The 21,756-nt window shown below is 50.4% G+C and overlaps 8 non-coding genes across 8 annotated transcripts; 3 read left to right on the forward strand and 5 right to left on the reverse strand.

Moving 5' to 3' along the window:
• Window positions 1-366: 366 nt before the first annotated feature.
• LOC120389481 lies at window positions 367-558 on the reverse strand. The gene has a single exon (XR_005590955.1). It is a non-coding gene; the product is annotated as a U2 spliceosomal RNA (small nuclear RNA).
• Window positions 559-1,326: 768 nt separating this feature from the next.
• LOC120389504 lies at window positions 1,327-1,518 on the reverse strand. The gene has a single exon (XR_005590976.1). It is a non-coding gene; the product is annotated as a U2 spliceosomal RNA (small nuclear RNA).
• A 2,307-nt stretch (window positions 1,519-3,825) lies between these two features.
• On the reverse strand, window positions 3,826-4,011 carry LOC120389499. Its single transcript, XR_005590971.1, has one exon. It is a non-coding gene; the product is annotated as a U2 spliceosomal RNA (small nuclear RNA).
• Window positions 4,012-4,765: 754 nt separating this feature from the next.
• On the forward strand, window positions 4,766-4,929 carry LOC120389482. Its single transcript, XR_005590956.1, has one exon. It is a non-coding gene; the product is annotated as a U1 spliceosomal RNA (small nuclear RNA).
• Window positions 4,930-6,851: 1,922 nt separating this feature from the next.
• On the reverse strand, window positions 6,852-6,965 carry LOC120389454. The gene has a single exon (XR_005590928.1). It is a non-coding gene; the product is annotated as a U5 spliceosomal RNA (small nuclear RNA).
• Window positions 6,966-11,941: 4,976 nt separating this feature from the next.
• LOC120389455 lies at window positions 11,942-12,097 on the forward strand. Its single transcript, XR_005590929.1, has one exon. It is a non-coding gene; the product is annotated as a U1 spliceosomal RNA (small nuclear RNA).
• A 1,903-nt stretch (window positions 12,098-14,000) lies between these two features.
• LOC120389452 lies at window positions 14,001-14,116 on the reverse strand. Its single transcript, XR_005590926.1, has one exon. It is a non-coding gene; the product is annotated as a U5 spliceosomal RNA (small nuclear RNA).
• A 1,510-nt stretch (window positions 14,117-15,626) lies between these two features.
• TRNAC-GCA lies at window positions 15,627-15,698 on the forward strand. The gene has a single exon. It is a non-coding gene; the product is annotated as a tRNA-Cys (tRNA).
• The last annotated feature ends 6,058 nt before the right edge of the window (window positions 15,699-21,756 follow it).

The following is a 21,756-nucleotide window of genomic DNA, read 5'->3' on the forward strand; positions in this document are numbered from 1 at the left end:
TGTGGGTGCACAGAGTCACGCCCGCTCACTCCTGGTACTGGTGGTGGCCGGTGACGTGCTCCGTGTAAATGTCTCTGGACCAGCGGATAGTGTCCGAGACCATTAAGCGTCTCATGAGCTGCGCTTAGCTCAAAGAGCCGAGAAGCGATGCTCGGGCTTTGCGGCACGCGCACACCCCCTGCCCCCACCGCTTTCTACCTCGCCGGGGCGAGCACTCAGCCACGCACATGGCAAAGTTAAGGTCTGTCGCACTTGACCTGAGCTCAACTACACTTGATCTTAGCTCCAAGGAGCCGAGAAGCACAGAGCTTTACAGAGCATAAAGAATTTTGATCTGTTTTTTTTAAACCAGTATGTTCTCCCTGGGGGAGATGCACCGTGCCCGGCAGTACTGCAATACCAGGCTGATGCGTGGAGCGGATGGAACAAGCTCCTATTCCAACTCCCTGTTCCAAAAATCAATTTAACATACAGTCCTCAAATAAAGGACATATCAGATATTAAACTGATAAGAACAGATACTACGCTTGATCTTAGCTCAAAGAGCCGAGAAGCGATGCTCGGGCTTTGCGGCACGCGCACACCCCCTGCCCCCACCGCTTTCTACCTCGGGCGGCACTCAGCCACGCAACGAACACCGTAGCGAGGTCACTCTAAGTGAGGCTCACTTCCCTAAAATGACTCCAGTGGAAGAATTCAAAGCAAGAACCCTTGACACACAATTCTGTTAAAAAAAAAAAAGAAAGAAAAAAAGAGACAGTTCCCTGTACGCTCCTCCTTTCCACAAAAACCCACCCCCTGACCTGCTGCCCCGAGCAGCTCGCATACCGCCCCGACACTGTTTTTTTCTTTAATTTATGTCCTTGAGTCACGCTAGGAATGTGACTCAAAGGGCCACAACCTTCCTCCTCTTCTGCTCCTATGAAGTAGCCCTCGTCTGGGCAAAACATTTACAGAGACTGTTTCCTAGGTTAAGAGGGTGGCATTTTCCCAATGGGAAAAGGGATGGAAATTTTCTCTTCTGTGGGGAGACGAGGAAAGAACAGCCAAACCATGCCATTAATTCTGGAAGGTATACTAAAGAGAGCAGTTTAAGAACCTACACAGAATAGACTAAGAAAGCAGCTGTTTAACTGACCTACAAACAACGACAAAGTAAAATCTGCAAGAGCAGCCTTTCAACTCAGAGGCTTAATCATAAGATGTAACTAATAACTGATGAAAGAGTCACAGATGACTCGAAACCATACTCTTAGTACAAACCAAATGGTAACACAGACAACACGACTTTTCTTCGCTGCTCTTCAACCACGATATTCTCCCCATAGGAGGCCCACCGTTCCTGGAGGTTCAGTGCCGCAATAACGGGCGCTGTGTGCAGTGGATGGAGGAAGCTGCTATTCCGTCTCCCTATTCCAAAAATCAGTGTAATAGCTAGTCCTGAGATAGAGGAAGTATCAGTTATTAAAGTGATAAGAACAGATTTAAAACTGTGATTCCAGCGAATGTTAAAATGATCTAAACTACAGGTTAATAAAAGTATTTCTAGTCCTCTGCACAGAACGCTTAAATTATCCCCAAATCGCAAGTTTGGGTTTAAAAAGTCATAAAAGGCACATCATCCAGTATCTGACACTTGGTGAAATCTCAGTCTAGAACGTACAACCATTTTGGGGGTTGTGCCCTGCTTCTCAACAGTCTGCCCTGAGGTTGCCACTCACAGTCACGAGCTACTCCAGACGGCTCAAACCCCTCCCTCTCATGGATCAGTAACTGGTTAGCAGATAGGAAAGAAAGGGTAGGAATCAAGAGTCAGTTTTTACAACTGAAAGGGGTAAATAGCAGGCTTCCAAAGTATGAGACGAGACTACAGACATTAGGGCTTGTCAGCTTAGACAAGAGATGACTAAGATCCCTATAGGATACAGCACCGGTTCTCAACCAGGCGTCTGCCAAAGGAAACCTGGGCTCGACCCACCTCCGCGGGCCACCAAGCCTGCCTGCCTGGTTTGCAGCAGGGGAGGGGCACAACAAAAAATTGCAGCATCACTGCCGAACACAAGAGAGAGCTGTCCCCCTGCCATCATCGGTAAGGGTTGCCTCCCAGCCACAAACAGGCAGCAGCTAGCCAAGGAAACACACACCACCGCTCTGTTCAAGGCGCAAAAGTCCGACCCCCATTCTGCTTTCTTCCCACGACGTGAGATAACAATCTCACAAAACTGGGGCGGAAACGCATAACGGTTACTCTCCAGGAAAAGCTGTGCTTGTGCTTTTGCTTTTCGGGAGCGGAAGCAGAGGGAGACAAAGATTTATACCATCTGAAGAGAAACCAGAACAACCTGCAGAGGCACTACCAGGGGAAAGGCGCCTTCCGCTCAACTCGGAGTAACTACACCGACAGCCCCAGTAAACCTCTCCCTTTTAGAGGAAATTTAATTGAACCGATTTAAATGCCAAATTGGCTCATGGGAACCGGGGACATTGGGAGCAAAACCAGCCCCTTGAGCAGCGACTGGCTTCGCTGCACGCAATGCACCGTGGGTATGGAAATGAGAGTTCCCCGCCGGCCTCCAGCGCTCAAAGGAGTCTTTTCTCAGGGCTGCGTTCCCCAGCTGGGCGGAGATTGGGATGCGGGGGAGGGGGAAAGCTGCTCTCCTGAGACAGTCCGGCTGACGCCCAGGCGCATGGCGGAGGGAGCCGGGCGGGAAGCCAGAGGGCAATCGGGCCCCCGCTGGGTTAGCAGGCTTAAAACCCAGGAGCCGACGCACACACCTTGCAAAGGAGCAGGAGCCGGGATCGCAAGCAAGTGTCAACGTAGGGGGGAGGGGTAGCTCGGGGGCTTGAGCATTAGCCTGCTAAACCCAGGGTTGCAAGCTCAGCCCCGGAGGGGGGCCCTTTAGTGGGGGATCGGTCCTGCAGTGAGCAGCAGGTTGAACCTCCTGGCAGCCTCTGATTTTACTAAGATGATGGGTTTTTTTTCATTTGTTTGTTTGTTTGTTTTTAAAAGTGTAGGCCACAGAGTTTAGGCGTAGAAGTTTCTGGTGGTCAGGAATAACCTACAGATTGTCGAGGGTGCAAAATTCAGTTTAAGATCAGGTGGCATAAGGAATACATCATCTGCCATAGCCCCGATTGGGAGTAAAAGGTTAACGGGTCAACGTACAGACACTGAGATAGGAGGGTAGGTTGTTCATATGACGGCTATGTTCAGGTGTGGAGTATAACGAGTGGATATGATGATGGGGCTGGGTTGACCCTCATTTGGTGAGATTTAATGTTCAGTGAGTTTATGGTTCGAGTTCATACGGTCCAACGGAAAACTTCTCTCGGTCATTGAGATTGTATCTTCCAGCCGGGGTTCGACCCGGCATTGTACCTGCTTCTTGGTCTGCCTCTGCTACAAAGTAGCTCACCTGAGATCCTCGGGATTCGGTGAGCTGCAGCTAACCTGACCTGATGCACGGGAGCAGCTTTAAACAGCGCCGTCTCTGCCTGTGCGTGCAAACAAAACAACCAACCAACCAACCAACCATCTCCCCAACAGCCCGAAAGCCTTCATCCTCATACTAACGGTTGAAAAGACTACTTGCAGAAAAAAGGATCCCAGCTCCTTAAACAATCCTCTAGCAAGACAAAGAACCTCACATATCTATCGACAGCCTCACAAAACATTAGACCCCAAGAAAACATAACAATATTTTATTGTAAAGAAGACAAGGGTTTCCAATCTGTTTTCAACAACTCGAACAAATCTGCTCTAAAGGGGCATCATTACAGTAAAATTCTTTCTGCTTTTCTAACCAGAAGATTCTCCCCAGAAGGAGAGGCACCACCGGTCCTGGAGGCACTGCAATACCAGGTCAATGCATGGGGTGGACAGAGCAAGCTCCTATTCCAGCCCCCTGTTTCAAAAATCAGTTTAATATACAGTCCTCAAATAAAGGACATATCAGATATTCAACTGATAAGAACAGATTTAAAGTTTATTAGAGAATATTTGAAAATGAACGATACAAAGTGTTTGAAGCATCAGTTATCGTGTCATTGGTGGTAACATACAGGTTGTAGGGGGATATTAGCATTTTGGTATTGGACAGCATAGATTTAAATGTTTATTAGAAAATGTTTAAGAATAGATGATACAGAGAGTTTGTAACATCAGTTACTGGTCATCAGGGTGACATACAGAGTATAGGGGGATGCTAGTACTTTGGTATTGGACAGCACATAACTTATACAGTGTGCAATGTCCCCAATGTGGGGTATACTGTGGGTGAGTTCAAGATACAGTCAGCAAGCAGTGAGGGTACATCACGCATACAACAGTTAAAGACAGTCGTAGGTATAAATAAGCAAGCCAGGTAATGGGGCTAGAATGACCCTCACATGGCAAAGTTAAGGTCTGTCGCACTCGATCTGAGCACTACACCCCATCTGAGCTCAAAGAGCTGAGCACGCAAGAGCGGCGGCCCGGGCGGGCAGGGGGAGGGGCCCGAGCAGAGGGGCGGAGCCGCATGAGCAGGTATGCAGATCTGTTTGCGAGCAGAGCATCGTGGGAGCGGACGCAGGCTGCCAGGCAGGGCCCGACTTTGGCACCGGGAGCTCGGCGTGGGGAAGGGACGGTCTCCGGGGGCCGCGTCGAGGCAGCTGTCGGCAGTGGGGGCCGGTGTGGGCGAGGCCGGCGGTGGGGGCGCGGCGGTCCGCCCGTGTGTTATAAGTGCGGGGCGAGCGAGGGCGGGCGGCGGCCGGGCAGCAGGAATTCATACTTACCTGGCAGGGGAGATACCATGATCACGAAGGTGGTTTTCCCAGGGTGAGGCTCATCCATTGCACTGCGGGTGTGCTGACCCCTGCAATTTCCCCAAATGCGGGAAACTCAACTGCATAATTTGTGGTAGTGGGGGACTGCGTTCGCGCTCTCCCCTGGTGATTGGTTTGAACAACAGACAACCGATAGTGGGCTGTTTAGGCTTAGTGCACTGCAAAGCAGATTCTCAGGAAAACAGCTGTTATTCTGGGTCTTTGGGAGTGCTCTTCTCCACAGGCCCTGTACTTCTAGGTATCTTTGTCACATGTTCCTCCTTGTAAGCAAAGCTCAGCTCTGAAACTTTACTTGGGTCTCTCTGTGTTCTTGGTTTTCCCTAGTCTTTTGCAGCTGATCTGCTCTCTAGTCTGCTTTTGGGGGGGCTTGGACCGGTGCCTTCCTTGGCTCTAAGGGGAGCTGCCTGCCTGCTCTGCTTCTTTCCCTGCTTGTAGCTTCTTGCCTGGCCCTTCTTCTCAGGCTCTTCCTCCTTTGATGGGAGGACGGCCTGTCCAAAACGCCTGTCCCACCTGGTCTCCTCGTCCAACAGGCAGCCTCGCCCCCTGCCCTGGGGCCGCTTTGGCTTTCGCTGTCTGTTCCTGTCTCTTGGTGGCCACCCTGTCTGTGCTACGGAGACTAGGCTGTCACAACCCCATGCTGGAGGAGGGCTTTCCGTCGCTTGAGGCCCACCACCGCCTCCCGAATGCCCTTAGCTACGCTGTGGGTTAGGGCGGCGTGGCCGTGTCGCCCAGCAGCGGGTTTTCCCTTTTGCACACCTCTGACGGACGGAGCTGTTTTGACTTAACTGTTCAGCACGCACCGACCCTCGGGCCTGGGCTGCACGGGAACGAATCGGGCGTGGCTACATCAGTCCGCGCCTTGGTCGGAAGAATTCTTCCGTCGACCTAGCTCCCGCCTTTCGGGGAGGTGGATGGCCGGCACCAACGAGGAAAACCCTCTCCAGGACCCTTCTCCGGGAACAGTGCCCTTCCGTTTGGGGAGATTATGCTGCTTTAAAAAAAGAGAAATTGTTTAACTGCCTTTCTCTGAGGCAAGGTTGATTTGTATTGCTTCCCTCGTGGCTCCTTATAGCAGTTGTGTTCTGAAATCTTTAGGGTTTGACTTCATTTATGATGAAATCTTGCTGTAACTTTATTCTAATTTTCAATGAGTAACTAGACCTGAGCTGTTTGGTGTGTTAGTGGAGGATTGTTTAAAAACCTGGGATTCCACTTTCGGCTGCCTTTCCATTACATTTCCTCTGAAAGCCACCAAAGCCTCCACTTCCCACATAACTCTCTCAAACCTGCAGCCATCAGGCATACAGAAGATGCTCACAGTTTCACTCCATACGAGTCCAGTTCCTCGCTGTTTCCTGTCTAACCACTGCACACATATGGTATCCCCTCCCTACCCGGAGCTGCTTCCTGGCTTTTGCGCTCAGGACAGGAAAACGAGAATGGAGAGGTAAGCTGTGCAGGGAACTCTTCCTCAGCTCGCACTCCACCCCCCAAGGGCCTTTCGAGGTCTTCTACGGACTTCAGGTTTCATTTGATTTCCAAGGTTTATGGGCTCATTAATTAGCCATCTCTCCTAATGCAGGGATCCTACGGGTCAGACCAAAGATCGATGGCCCAAAAGAGCTAAGAAACAGAAATAAAGGTGAGCGCTAGGCGTTACATTCAGATGAGCATCCAGAATCTGACTGTGCCCTGGCATGTTCAACGCTGCCGAAAAGAAGGAGCTCGTCAGGTCCTCTGCTAGCACCCAAATCTGGTGGCTAGTCGGTCTGCTGGGAAATAAGGAAAAGGAAAGAATTAAAGGAGTCAGGCAATAACAAGGAAATGAAAAGGTTTGTTGAACGGGTTCTGTCTGATTGACCGTCTTCTTAGCTACCCATCCAAGTTAAAGACCTAGCCCAGTATCCTGTCTGCTGACAGTGGTCAATGCCAGGTGCCCCCACTATACTTTTTTCATACTATAGAAAAGCTTCAGCCAGTGACACCAGCTCAGGGAGCACTCTTCTGTTTTTCTCACAGCAAGCAACAGCCTTGCCAAAGCAAAGCCTTAAAAAATTGGGTACAAACTCATCAACATTCCTCTCCACGGAAATCTTTAGTAAAGCGAAAGATTTATACGAACTGAAGAGAAAGCAGAGTATGTAGAACTTGTGGCAGAGGCGCTGCCGGGGCAACCGCCTACGCTCCCAAAAGTCAGGGTGACTACTCTCCCAGCCCGCTACACCGCTAGGTTTCAGAGGAAATTGAATTGAACCGATTGGCAGCCCGAGTTGGATCATCGAAACCGGGGACACAGGGAGCAAAACCAGCCCCTCGACCAGGGACTCGCTTCGCTGCACGCAATGCACTGTGGCTATGCAAATAAGATGCTCCGGCCGTCTCTGGTGCTCAAAGGAGACTTTTCTCCGGGCTGCCTCTGCTCCTTCCCCGGCTGGGCGGAGATTGGGATGGGGCAGCTGCTCTCCTGAGACAGTCCCGCTGGTGCCCAGGCGCATGGAGGTGAGCCGGACGAGAAGCCAGAGGGCACTTGGCCCACAGCTCAAACCGGAGCAAGCACACACTTTGCAAAGTAACAGGAGCCGGGATCTCACACATGAGATTCTATCTGCCGGCCGGGGTGTGACCCCGCGTTGTACCTGCCGCTTGGTCTGCCTCTGCTGCAAAGTAGCTCGCCTCGCTCAGATCCTTGGGGTTCGCTGAGCTGCAGCTCACCTTGATACACGGGAACAGCTTCAAATCATGGAATATCAGGGTTGTAAGGGACCTCAGGAGGTCATCTAGTCCAACCCAATCCCCAACTAAATCATCCCAGCCAGGGCTTTGTCAAGGCTGACCTTAAAAACCTCTCAGGAAGGAGATTCCACCACCTCCCTAGGAACCCATTCCAGTGCTTCACCACCCTCCTAGTGAAAAGGGTTTTCCTAAGTTCCAACCTAAACCTTCCCCACGCAACTTGGGACCATTGCTCCTCGTTCTGTCATCTGGTGCCACTGAGAACAGTCTAGATCCATCCTCTTTGGAACCCCCTTTCAGGTAGTTGAAAGCAGCGATCAACTCCCCCCTCATTCTTCTCTTCTGCAGACTAAACAATCCCAGTTCCCTCAGCCTCTCCTCATAAATCATGTCTTCCAGCCCCTAATCACTTTTGTTGCCCTATGCTGGACTCTTTTCAGTTTTTCCACATCCTTCTTGCAGTGTGGGGCCCAAAACCGGACACGGTACTCCAGATGAGGCCTCACCAACGTCGAAGAGAGGAACGACCACATCCTCGATCTGCTGGCAATGCCCTATGTATACAGTCCAAAATGCCGTTAGCCTTCTTGGCAACAAGGGCACGCTGTCGACTCATATCCAGCTTCTCTTCCACTGTAACCTCTAGGTCCTTTTCTGCAGACGGCTGCCTAGCCATTCGGTCCCTAGTCTGGAGCAGTGCACGGGATTCTTCCGTCCTAAGTGCAGGACTGGGCACTTGTCCTTGTTGAACCTCATCAGGTTTCTTTCGGCCCCAATCCTCCAATTTGTCTAGGTCCCTCTGTAGCCTATCCGTACCCTCCAGCGTATCGACCGCTCCTCCCAGTTTAGCGTCATCTGCAAACTTGCTGAGAGTGCAGTCCACACCATCCTCCAGATCCTTAACGAAGATATTGTACACAACCGGCCCCAGGACCGAGCCTTGGGCACGCCGCTTGAGACCGGCTGCCAATTAGACGTGGAGCCATTGATCACTACCCGTTGAGCCGAGGACCTAGCCAGCTTATAGTCCACCTTATAGTCCATTCATCCAGCCCAAACTTCTTGAACTTGCCGACAAGAATACTGTGGGTGACCGTATCAAAACTTTTCTAAAGTCAAGGAAGAACACATCCATTGCTTTTCCTCATCCACAGACCCAGTTCTCTCCTCACAGAAGGCAATTAGGTTAGTCAGGCGTGACTTGCCCTTGCTGAATCCATGCTGACCGCTCCTGATCACTTGCCTCTCCTCTAAGTGCTTCAGAATTGATTCCTTGAGGACCTGCTCCATGATTTTTCCAGGGACTGAGGTGAGGCTGACTGGCCTGTAGTTCCCCGGATCCTCCTTCTTTCTTCCCTCTTTTAAAGATGGGCACTACATTAGCCTTTTCCCAGTCATTTGGGACCTCCCCCAATGGCCATGAATTTTCAAAGATAATGACCAGTGGCTCTGCAATCACACCCGCCAACTCCTTTAGCACCCTCGGATGCAGCGCATCCGGCCCCATGGATTTGTGCTCATCCAGCTTTTCTAAATAGTCCCGAAGCACTTCTTTCTCCACAGAGGGCTGGTCACCTCCTCTCCATGCTGTGCTGCCCAGAGCAGCAGTCTGGGAGCTGATTTTGTTCGTGAAGACAAAATCACGAAGGGGAGGGTGGGAAGCATTGAGTACATTAGCTTTTTCCACATCCTCTGTCACTAGGTCGCCTCCCTCATTCTGTAAGGGGCCCACACTTTCCTTGACTTTCTTCTTGTTGCTAACCTCCCTGAAGAAACCCTTCTTGTTGTTACTCTTAACATCTCTTGCTAGCTGCAACTCCAAGCGTGAGTTGCCCTTCCTGATTTCACTCCTGCGTGCCTGAGCAATATTTTTATACTCCTCCCTGGTCATTTGTCCAATCTTCCACTTCTTCAAACGGCGCTGCCTGCCAGTGCACTCAGCCTCACTTGGCAGGTAACAAAAGGGATCGAGTGGCCGTCCAGTTTCTGGAGAGTGGCTGACAACACCCGACCTTCTGCCCTGAGGAGAAACTGACGTGAGACAAGGCAGGGGAGGTCATTCTTGTATTGGACCAACTTCCGGTGGGGAGAGCGAGAGAAGCGAAATGCAAGCTGCACTCTTTCCCAGCAGCAGGTGGGCCACGTCGTCTCTCTGATGGCCTGGCTTCCCGGGACGGGACCCGCTACAACTTAGATAATTTTTTACCTCAAGGTTCCCAAGACACAGACAAGGTTTTCATCTCGAGGCCAAAAGACCAAAAACATCAAGACACTTGATCACGGCCAAGCACTTGGATAGGCCAAGATTTAAAAGTTTATTAGAAAATATTTGAAAATGAACGATACAGAGAGTTGAAATGTCAGATATTGGTCATCGGGGGTGACATACAGAGTATAGGGCAATTTTAGTTTTAAATGTTTATTAGAAAATGTTTAAGAATAGATTTAAATTTTATTAGAGAATATTTAAAATAAACGATACAAAGTGTTTAAAGCGTCAGTTATTGTGTCATTGGGGGTAACATACAGGTTGTGGGGGGATGTTAGCATTTTGGTGTTAGGCAGCATATACATATACACAGTCTGTCATGTCCCCAATGCGGGTATACGGTGGGAGAGTTCAAGGTACAGCCAGCAAGCAGTGAGGGCACATCACTCATACAAACAGGTTATGGATAGTCGTGGCGTGAGTAAATGAGCGGACTGGGTAATGGTGATAGGGTGCCTCACGGGGCAGAGTTCAGTTTGGTTGGTTCAGGGCTCAGGGATAAAGTCCAACAGGGAAGTTTACAGGTCTCTTCCCCTTGTGGGTGCAGGAAGTCACGCCGGCTCACTCTTGGTATTGACGGTGGCGGTGACGTGCTCTGTGTAAATGTCTCTGGACCACCGAATAGCGTCCCGAGACCATTAGGCATCTCATGAGCTGCGTGTGGCGACGGCCCACCCACAGGTCCGCAGCACGCGTCGTTAAGGGTCCCAGGCGCCCAAGGCCCCAACGATCAGAGCGTCGGTGTAGACCTCGTAGCCTTTGCTCGCAGGGTGTCGGCCAGGGGAGCGCATTTTCGAGTTTGCGGGCTCGGCTTGGCGGAAGGCCGTGGTCCTATTCTCGAACAGGATCCGCCACGTCGACGAGGATGATCTTTTCCGGTCCTCATCCGTGATGACGATGTCCGGCGCAGCAGGCTGTCTGTGCCGGGATGGCGCGATTGACAGCGATCTCTCCCCAGGTGCGGGCGATGGCCTTCACCAAGCGGTCCTGGGCGGCGGTGTGGCGCAGCTGCCAGGCTCTGCCGTGGGGTCTGCAGCTGCACAGGACGTGGGGCAAGGTCTCCATGGCGTACCCGCACCTCCGGCAGCGTTTGTCCGGGTTCCCGTGGCGGATGGCTCCGTTGAGGGGGACACAGTTCAGCCGGGCGCGGTGTATGAACCGCCAGTCGGCGAAACGGATGAAGCTGCCTGAGGGGAGGAAGTGGTTGCTGGAGTCCCACTTGCTGGTGACCTCGAAAACCTTGTCCTGGTCGGCTTTTTCTTCAGGGTGTCCACGTAGAGCGCGTGGACGGCGGCCTTCAGGGTCTTCTCTAGCATGCCTCTGGCTCCAGGGCTGACGATGGTGTTGTCTTCCGTCCCGATCCGTGGTACCAGGACTCCTGGCTCTCGCCGATCTTCGCTCCATACCCAGCGGCAGCCCAGTTGCTTTCCCAGTCGGCGGGTGGCGTTGCGGAGCGGGAGACCACAGCGAGGCGACGTCGTCCCTGCACCGGCCGAATTCTCTTAATACAGAGAGTTTGTAACATCAGTTACTGGTCATCAGGGGTGACATACAGAGTATAGGGGGATGCTAGTACTTTAGTATTGGACAGCACATAACTTATACCGTGTGCAATGTCCCAATGTGGGGTATACTGTGGGTGAGTTCAAGATACAGTCAGCAAGCAGTGAGGGTACATCACGCATACAACAGTTAAAGACAGTCATAGGTATAAATAAGCAAGCCAGGTAATGGGGCTAGAATGACCCTCACATGGCAAAGTTAAGGTCTGTCGCACTCGATCTGAGCACTACACCCCATCTGAGCTCAAAGAGCTGAGCACGCAAGAGCGGCGGCCGGGCGGGCAGGGGAGGCCCGAGCGGAGGCGGAGCCGCGTGAGCAGGTATGCAGATCTGTGTGCGAGCAGAGCATCGTGGGAGCGGATGCAGGCTGCCAGGCAGGGCCCGACTTTGGCACCGGGAGCTCGTGGGGAAGGGACGGTCTCCGGGGGCCACGTCGGGGCAGCTGTCGGCAGTGGGGGCCAGTGTGGGCGAGGCCGGCGGTGGGGGCGCGGCGGTCCGCCCGTGTGTTATAAGTGCGGGGTGAGCGAGGGCGGGCGGCGGGCAGCAGGAATTCATACTTACCTGGCAGGAGATACCATGATCACGAGGTGGTTTTCCCAGGGTGAGGCTCATCCATTGCACTGTGGGTGTGCTGACCTCGCGATTTCCCAAATGCGGAAACTTGACTGCATAATTTGTGGTAGTGGGGACTGCGTTCGCGCTCTCCCCTGGTGATTGGTTTAAACAACAGACAACTGATAGTGGGCTGTTTAGGCTTAGTGCACTGCAAAGCAGATTCTCAGGAAAACAGCTGTTATTCTGGGTCTTTGGGAGTGCTCTTCTCCACAGGCCCTGTACTTCCAGGTATCTTTGTCACATGTTCCTCCTTGTAAGCAAAGCTCAGTTCTGAAACTTTACTTGGGTCTCTCTGTGTTCTTGGCTTTCCCTAGTCTTTTGCAGCTGATCTGCTCTCTAGTCTGCTTTTGGGGCTTGGACCGGTGCCTTCCTTGGCTCTAAGGAGCTGCCTGCCTGCTCTTCTTTCCCTGCTTGTAGCTTCTTGCCTGGCCCTTCTTCTCGGGCTCTTCCTCCTTTGTGGAGGGACGGCCTGTCCAAAACGCCTGTCCCACCCGGTCTCCTCGTCCAACAGGCAGCCTCGCCCCTGCCCTGGGGCCGCTTTGGCTTTCGCTGTCTGTTCCTGTCTCTGGTGGCCACCCTGTCTGTGCTACGGAGACTAGGCTGTCACAACCCCATGCTGGAGGAGGGCTTTCCGTCGCTGAGGCCCACCCACCGCCTCCCGAATGCCCTTAGCTACGCTGCGGGTTAGGGCGGCGTGGCCGTGTCGCCAGGAGCGGGTTTTCCTTTGCACACCTCTGACGGACGGAGCTGTTTTGACTTAACTGTTCAGCACGCACCGACCCTCGGGCCTGGGCTGCACGGGAACGAATCGGCGCGGCTACATCAGTCCGCGCCTTGGTCGGAAGAATTCTTCCGTCGACCTAGCACCCGCCTTTCGGGGAGGTGGATGGCCGGCACCAACGAGGAAAACCCTCTCCAGGACCCTTCTCCGGGACCAGGGCCCTTCCGTTTGGGGAGATTATGCTGCTTTAAAAAGAAATTGTTTAACTGCCTTTCTCTGAGGCAAGGTTGATTTGTATTGCTTCCCTAATGGCTCCTTTTAGCAGTTGTGTTCTGAAATCTTTAGGGTTTGACTTCATTTATGATGAAATCTTGCTGTAACTTTATTCTAATTTTCAATGAGTAACTAGACCTGAGCTGTTTGGTGTGTTAGTGGAGGATTGTTTAAAAACCTGGGATTCCACTTTCGGCTGCCTTTCCATTACATGTCCTCTGAAAGCCCACTGAAACCCTCCACTTCCCACATAACTCTCTCAAACCTGCAGCCATCAGGCATACAGAAGATGCTTACAGTTTCACTCCATACGAGTCCAGGTCCTCGCTGTTTCCTGTCTAACCACTGCACACATATGGTATCCCCTCCCTACCCGGAGCTGCTTCCTGGCTTTTGCGCTCAGGACAGGAAAACGAGAATGGAGAGGTAAGCTGTGCAGGGAACTCTTCCTCAGCTCGCACTCCACCCCCCCAAGGGCCTTTCGAGGTCTTCTACGGACTTCAGGTTTCATTTGATTTCCAAGGTTTATGGGCTCATTAATTAGCCATCTCTCCTAATGCAGGGATCCTACGGGTCAGACCAAAGATCGATGGCCCAAAAGAGCTAAGAAACAGAAATAAAGGTGAGCGCTAGGCGTTACATTCAGATGAGCATCCAGAATCTGACTGTGCCCTGGCAAGTTCAACGCTGTCGAAAAGAAGGAGCTCGTCAGGTCCCTCTGCTAGCACCCAAATCTGGTGGCTAGTCGGTCTGCTGGGAAATAAGGAAAAGGAAAGAATTAAAGGAGTCAGGCAATAACAAGGAAATGAAAAGTTTGTTGAACCGTTCTGTCTGATTGACTGTCTTCCCAGCTACCCATCCAAGTTAAGACCTAGCCCAGTATCCTGTCTGCTAACAGCAGCCAATGCCAGGTGCCCCTATTATACTTTTTCATACTATAAAAAGCTTCAGCCAGTGACACCAGCTCAGGGAACACTCTTCTGTTTTTCTCACAGCAAGCAACAGCCTTGCCAAAGCAAAGCCTTAAAAAATTGGGTACAAACTCATCAACATTCCTCTCCATGGAAATCTTTAGTAAAAGGCGAAAGATTTATACGAACTGAAGAGAAAGCAGAGTATGTAGAACTTGTGGCAGAGGCACTGCCGGGCAACGCCCTACGCTCCCAAAGTCAGGGTGACTACTCTCCCAGCCCGCTACACCGCTAGCTTTCAGAGGAAATGGAATTGAACCGATTGGCAGCCCGAGTTGGATCATCGAAACCGGGGACACAGGGAGCAAAACCAGCCCCTCGACCAGGGACTCGCTTCACTGCACGCAATGCACTGTGGCTATGCAAATAAGATGCTCCTGCCGTCTCTGGCGCTCAAAGGTCTTTTCTCCGGGCTGCCTCTGCTCCTTCCGGCTGGGCGGAGATTGGGATGGGCAGCTGCTCTCCTGAGACAGTCCCGCTGATGCCCAGGCGCATGGAGGACGGAGCCGGACGAGAAGCCAGAGGGCACCTGGCCCACAGCTCAAACCGAACAACGCACACACTTTGCAAAGTAACAGGAGCCGGGATCTCGCACATGAGATTCTATCTGCGGCCGGGTGCGACCCGCGTTGTACCTGCCGCTTGGTCTGCCTCTGCTGCAAAGTAGCTCGCCTCGCTCAGATCCTTGGGGTTCGCTGAGCTGCAGCTCACCTTGATACACGGGAACAGCTTCAAATCATGGAATATCAGGGTTAGAAGGGACCTCAGGAGGTCATCTAGTCCAACCCAATCCCCAACTAAATCATCCCAGCCAGGGCTTTGTCAAGGCTGACCTTAAAAACCTCTCAGGAAGGAGATTCCACCACCTCCTAGGGAACCCATTCCAGTGCTTCACCACCCTCCTAGTGAAAAGGGTTTTCCTAAGATCCAAACTAAACCTTCCCCACCGCAACTTGGGACCATTGCTCCTCGTTCTGTCATCTGGTGCCACTGAGAACAGTCTAGATCCATCCTCTTTGGAACCCCTTTTCAGGTAGTTGAAAGCAGCGATCAACTCCCGCCTCATTCTTCTCTTCTGCAGACTAAACAATCCCAGTTCCCTCAGCCTCTCCTCATAAATCATGTCTTCCAGCCCCCTAATCACTTTTGTTGCCCTCCCCCGGACTCTCTCCAATTTGTTTCTGTAGTGGGGGCGGGGGGTGAAAACTGGACGCAGTGCTCCAGATGTGTCCTCACCAGTGCTGACTAGAGGGGAATAATCACTTCCCTCCATCTGCTGGCAACGCTCCTACTAATCCAGCCCAATATGACCAGTTACCCATATTGAATGCAGACACAGCAATATTTGATACATTGGTTGCTGTCCATTCAGGAGGTTCTTTCCCACCTGTTCATAAATAATGAAGCTGCTCTAAGCGGAGGGGAGAGAACTGTCCTGTCCGTGCAGTTAACCCATCTCCCCGAGAGGTGGTAGCTATGACAGTGGGGGGAAGCTATGTTGGTGGGTGTGCAAGCTGTGGTGTCTACATGTGTATATAAAGTTTAATCAAACCCCATTTTTTAAACCCCTGTGGTCTGGGAATAGAAAAGGAGCTCTCTGAGGCAGAGCCCGTCCTTCAAAATCCTTAAGGTCACTGACTTGCCTATGCAAATGTCATGGGGGTATAGCTCAGTGGTAGAGTGTTTGACTGCAGATCAAGTGGTCTTTGGTTCAAATCCAAGTACCCTCTCACAAACCTGTTCCTTCAGTAAAAATAATTCCATTTTCAGGAGCTCCACTAAATGGGGATCCCTGAAATGAATGGACACACTCAATGTTTTCCTGTGCAAATGCATAAAAACCTAGCAAACATGTCCCCCAGCTGAAATCACTTCCAATCCTCTAAGTGTCTAGGTTTGTTTTCATCAATTGAACAAATTCACATGAAGACACATTTGCAGGTCATTGGCCTCCATGGGCTACAATGTGCAGAAGAACAAGAACCACATCCACGTGGGAGGCATGGGCTAGTCTGTATTACATTTGGTAAGTAAGTTGCCATTGGGACTGAAAACTCTACTGGGGGTGGACAGGAGCCTGTTACAAAACTAAAATAACCAGGATTTACCAAACTCCCTGTTACACATTCAATCCTCTCTTTGTGCACACGGCATCAACTGGGGCTCTAATAAATGGCAACCTTCCTTTAACACAGATCGTTGTACCTTGTGACTTTCAGATACATTCAAATGACAGCTGTTCAGAGGTCATGTGCTGCTAGTTCATGAGCAGCAGCAGAGTCTCTGTACGTTTACCAACCATAGAGCTGGGTGTGTCTGCATCCAAGTAACTGCAGAGTCAGTGTCGTCCCAGACAGTTAATTGCACAGTCTCACTTTCTGGTCTCATTGATCATTTGGGTAGATACAGCAACGGTTTGGTGGGTTTTGGTTTTTTTTCCCCTTAGTTTTCTCCTAAGGAATGTGTGATCTTGAGCATGTTAGTTTAAGTTCCCTGTGGGTCAGGAAAATTCCATCTCCTTGAAATACCTGGGGAAGTGACCTGCTTGTATAACCTAGAATAAAGGAGCTTTTAAAGAAGACATTGCTTTACAATTATGCTGGGATAAAAACAGTAAATTTCACAGCCAGACACCAGGCCAGGATCAATGGATGGGGCCAGGGTCAATTAATTTCAGAAGAAACAAACTCTTGGGAAATAGCTGTAATTTGTCCCCAAACCTTTCCTTGTTCTCATATGCTATCAGGGATTCTCTTCTAGAGGGCAGAGTTAAGGTTATCTAGGCATGTACTCTCACTCTGTATTCCCTGTTTTTCCAGAGTTTGAGTTTTACTGAACTCGATGTTCTGGAAGGTAAGAGATAGTCACAGTCAAAGTTAACTCTGTGTTAACAAAGGTTTTGTTAGTGGCAAAAAATGTGACTAATCCCTCACTGCGGTAATTCCACTGACTTCAGTGTACTCTTTCCCCATTTCTAGTTCCAAAAAATAAGCAAATTAAAACAACCTTGAGACCTAAAATGCTGTGAGAAAATGGAAATTTTAGTAGCTCAAATAATTCAGTTTCTTCTGTGTCTTGTGTGTGTGTAAATGGCACAACACATTAATTTATAAGCACATCTTTCTTAACTTCTTTAAATATTCTGTAGTACATTGACTAGATCAGGGTGGGTTTGTTCAATGCAGTGAGGTTTTCATGCATTGCCCAATACATATTTTTCATATTATGTAACTGAACACAACTCATTGAACACAAAATTGTGTATTTCATGCTGTGAACTGTGTTGGTAGCTCAAATTAATAGGTTTATTTTCTCTCTCTCTCTGTGAGGCACAACAAAATAATTTAGTGATGCTGAAAATGTTCCCTTCTCCTCCAGAACTGCCTTGGAATCACCTTCCCTTTGTAGATTAATCTGCCCCTGTCTCTACAAGGAAAATATAGTTTCTATGAAAAACACAATTTTTAATTAAAGGGGCTGAGACAGAATAGCCACATGATGGTGACACATCAGGAATGCAAAGCAACAGGTTTGTTGCCAGCTCAAAGAGCCTGAGGCAGAGCAACAGCAGGTTCGTTGCTGGTGTGCGTAGCACCAATTGACACACCAGGGTGGAGAAGCAAACCACGTTTATTTGAGCTCAAAAAAGGTGCCAGGGAGAAAAAAGCATCTCAAATCCTGCACACCTGCATGGCAGGCAGGGTCCCAGCATTTATACCCCACTTGTTTGTGTAAGCCTTTTGTTTGGTTTCCCCCCCTCACCTCCTTCCCAACAACAGTTACTTTAAACATTACATCTCAGCGTGTTAGAAAAGTTCCCATTTGCATATTTATCTATGGCCTTCACAGCACAGACGCATGCAGATTTTCCTCCCCCTTTCCCCTCCTCCCCCGCTTTGCTGTTTCAAACTGTCCTGCAGCTGCAAGCTGAGACAGCTGACAGTTACATTTGCTTGCTGTTTTGTTAGCATCTTAAGCTTTGGCTACACTTACATTCAAAGCGCTGCCGTGGCAGTGCTGCCTTGCCGCAGCGCTTTGAGCTAAGTGTAGTCAGCGCCAGCTGGGAGAAGCTCCAGTGCTGTCCGTACTCCACCTCCCTGTGGGAATAACAGACAGTGCTGGGAGCGCTCCCAGCGCGCAGGGCTGACTCACACTGGCGCTTTGCAGCGCCAATTTGCAGCGCTGGAGAGGGTGTGTTTGCACCCTGCTGCAGCGCTGCAAATTTGTAAGTGTAACCAAGCCTGGAAGAACTTGGGTTCACTCAGGCCCAAATTCACAACTTTGGTTTACTTAGGCCTAGTGACACCAACAGGTTCCTGGTTTGCACATTGATGGTGACAAGGGATTGAACTCGACTCTCTTTTCACAGACACATTTGTTTTATTCTCTGAGGTCAAACATAAGTTTAAATGTTGTACTTAGTCCTCTGCCTTGTAGCTTCAACAGCCGCAGATGCAAGATGACTTACTGCAGAGCAAAGAAAGGTTGGGTCGGTCACTAGGTCTCTGTTTCTATTGCTCGTTTGCTCTCTCCCCTTTCCTGATAAGGAGCAATGGTAAGAGAAGAAGAGGTTAAAACATGTGCTAGGTAGTGGCTGGGTTTGGATGACAAATTTAAAACCATCTCAGCGCCCTCTGGTGTGACACTGACACCATCAGCTTCTCACCTTTCACTCACACTTCATTAATAACAGTTTCCTGAACTACTTTGCTGTGATTATTTCAATGGCTCGACACCGATACCTGCTGCCCCTTCTGGCGGGTTAATTGCACTATTTGGAAACTGCTCCTAAAATTACACCCTTCCGGGGAGCAAGATTCAGAACTGCCCAAGGAAACCCCATTGGGTTTCAAGGGCAGCCCCGGCAGGATGGCAAGACGACAGCACAGGGTCTCAGAGCTTCTTCTTCCTCCTCACAGAGAGAAGGTTAAGGGGGCCACCAGTTATGACTCCTGGGTTTTAGTCCTGGCTGTGGAGGAAAGGGGTGTTTAGTGGATTAGAGTTGGGGGCTTAGGAATCAAAGAGGAAACATCTCCCTTTTCAGCTTCAATGCACATTGAACAAGAACATGGCTTCTCATCTCTTAGGTTTCAGAGGAGCAGCCCTGTTAGTCTGTATCCTCAAAAAGAACAGGAGTATGTGGCACCTTAGAGACTAACACGTTTCTTAGGTTCTGTTGCCATCATGTGGCCATTTCATTTCACTTCTTATTGTTAAAAAGTTTGGGTACTTTGCACAGAAACATCATCTCCTTGGGAGAGACAGAGAAGTGGAAGCTGCATTGATTTAATCCTCTGAAAAATAGATAAGGATTAAAATATTCCCCAGACAGCTCAGTCCCAACCATCCTCCCTCACTGCTGCCAGTGAAGCTCAGTTCTGTCCCACGGCCCCAAGAACTGCTGGGTGCAAGTCCTGGGCCTGATGTGAAGTCAATGTAGGGGTGACTCTGCCTGCCTAGACTGTTCTGTAGAAAAATTCAGACACAGACCATGTCTGGTGAAGGAGATACAGATGTGTTGTTTGATTGTTTTTCTCATTTTAAATTTACTTGATCATTTTGATGGCAAAAGTATTTGTATGAGACCATGAAAAAAGGAAGAAATCATAAAAATACCCATAGGAGAAAGGGGGTTTCTGAGAGCCAGGGTAGATATGGAGATTTTTATGAAAGGGGGAGAGGCCAAAGTAGGGCCTTTAGCTGGAGCAAAGGGGGAGGGTTTTTTGTGCAGTTTCATTTTAACCAGCCTCACATCCTGTAGTTCCTACTTCCCCACCCATCAACAAGTGACCTAGCGCCTCCCCACTGGCAAAGCCACCTCTGACTCCTGAGACAGCCCCACTGGTCTGGCCCTCCTCCCACTGCAAAACTGCAGACCCTTCAGCACTCCCTCTCCTAGCTGGACCCCTGGCAGCCAGAGCTCTCCACAGAACTGCCATGGTTGCTTTCCTGGGTGGGTGTCTGGTCAGGACGGCTACCAGCTTTTCCTGAGAATGCAGTTGAGAAATGACTCACCCTTCTCTAGATTCTCGCCTGTGGGCTCTGAGAGAAGCCGGATGGGCTCTATATGATAAAGTCCATGTAACATTCCCTCACATCCCAGCCGTGGTATGTCACCAGTAGTGGCTGTCCCTGGGTAGCAGCCAAGGATGTTTCCCACCATTCAGGATACCCCAGCCTGGGACTAAAGTCAACTTCAGGCTTCTTCTCTCTCCCTTCTTGGAATCAAGTTAATTTTTTTGCCAAGAGTTAAAGCAGCCCGGACCCCCAAAGTCTGGATCAATGACACAAGTTCCCAGTGTCTTCATGGAAGATATTTTGTTAAATCCCAGATGAGTGGTGTTAAATAAGTTCTCAGCCTGAGTCCTTTGCTCTTAATCCTGAGGATATTGTCCCACCATGGGTCCATTTCCGCCTCTCTTTCCTAGGGAAGCACAATTTTCCTTGCACAGACGCAGGAACAGCAAGATATTTCTCTGTCCCTTGTGCAAAGCAGGGGCCAAATTCCATGGAAACAATGGACAAGCAGGAGCCCTGGGCACATCCAGCCCTGGCTGTGAGATGTTCCCTCCTCTTTCTTTATGCCCCTGTTGTTATTTCATGGAATGTCTGGGATGGGAAAAAGCTGAGTTCACTCCAGGTGGAGGGGAAAGAACCTGAAAATCTCAGGACCCAACCCCTGCTACCAGGATCACTGAGGTGCTGGGAATCTGCATGGGAAAGGGACGGTGTGAATTGACAAGGCGGGGAATGAATAACAATCTACAACTAGATCCACCTCATTAATCACTGACACAGGCTAATCCTGCCGCAGATAGAAGGGAAACTGGGAGTGATTCTTTGCTGTCAGCCATGGAAACAGTGACCCAATTGCACATGATGCATGTGCTGGGGAAAGCTGACTTTACAGGCAGGTGGAAATAGTGGATCCTAGAAATACCTGGAGTCCCCACACCATTTCTGCCACCAGGTGAGATGTTGAGCTACTCACAGCACCCCACCATGACTTTGCAGCATGGGGTGGCAGCACCCAATGCAGGGAGAGGGCTGAGTGTATCTCTGCACCCTGAGCCCAGGGCACCCACTCTCTCTGCCCCACATAGAATCTGGCCCTGCTGCCAAGTGACCCTAAGAACCAGCAGCCTCCAGGACAGCAGGTTTGACCCTCAGAGCAGGGAATGTGTCCACCATGCTGCTCTTAGGCCACTGGGTGCTCTGGAAACAAGAGGGCTCTGAGTGTAACCTATAGCATATATGGCTGATCTGGGAATGTAGCTCAGTTGTAGAGCATATGCTTTGCATGTATGAGGTCTTGGGTTCAATTCCCAGCATCTGCAAGTTCTTTTCACCCTGCTGCTTTGCTTATGCCCAGAGGGGATGTGGCCCAGCAATCTCCCTGCAGGAATTTCAATCCTGCTCTGTGAGGGGTAAGTGCCATTTGCATGGAAGGTTGTGGGGTTCTGTACTAAGTCTCCTCTGTACATTTAAGGACAGGTCTACACTAAGGGCGGTCGAACTAGGGTATGCAAGTTCAGCTACGTGAATAGTGTAGCTAAACTCGAAGTGCCCTAGTTCGAACTACTTACCCGTCCACACGCTGCGGGATCAAGTTCTGCGGCTCAGGTCGACTCCGCCACCGCCTTTGCAGTGGTGAGAGAGATCGACTCATGGCGCTTCGGAGTTCGAACTATCGGCGTCTAGATCAGACGCGATAGTTGAACTCCGAGAAGTCAGCTCACCGCGTCGACCTGGATGGTAAGTGTAGACTAGCCCTAAGATTCCCACCAG

Source organism: Mauremys reevesii, linkage group 23 (genome assembly GCF_016161935.1).
Source record: "Mauremys reevesii isolate NIE-2019 linkage group 23, ASM1616193v1, whole genome shotgun sequence".
In the NCBI taxonomy this organism is placed as follows: Eukaryota; Metazoa; Chordata; order Testudines; family Geoemydidae; genus Mauremys; species Mauremys reevesii.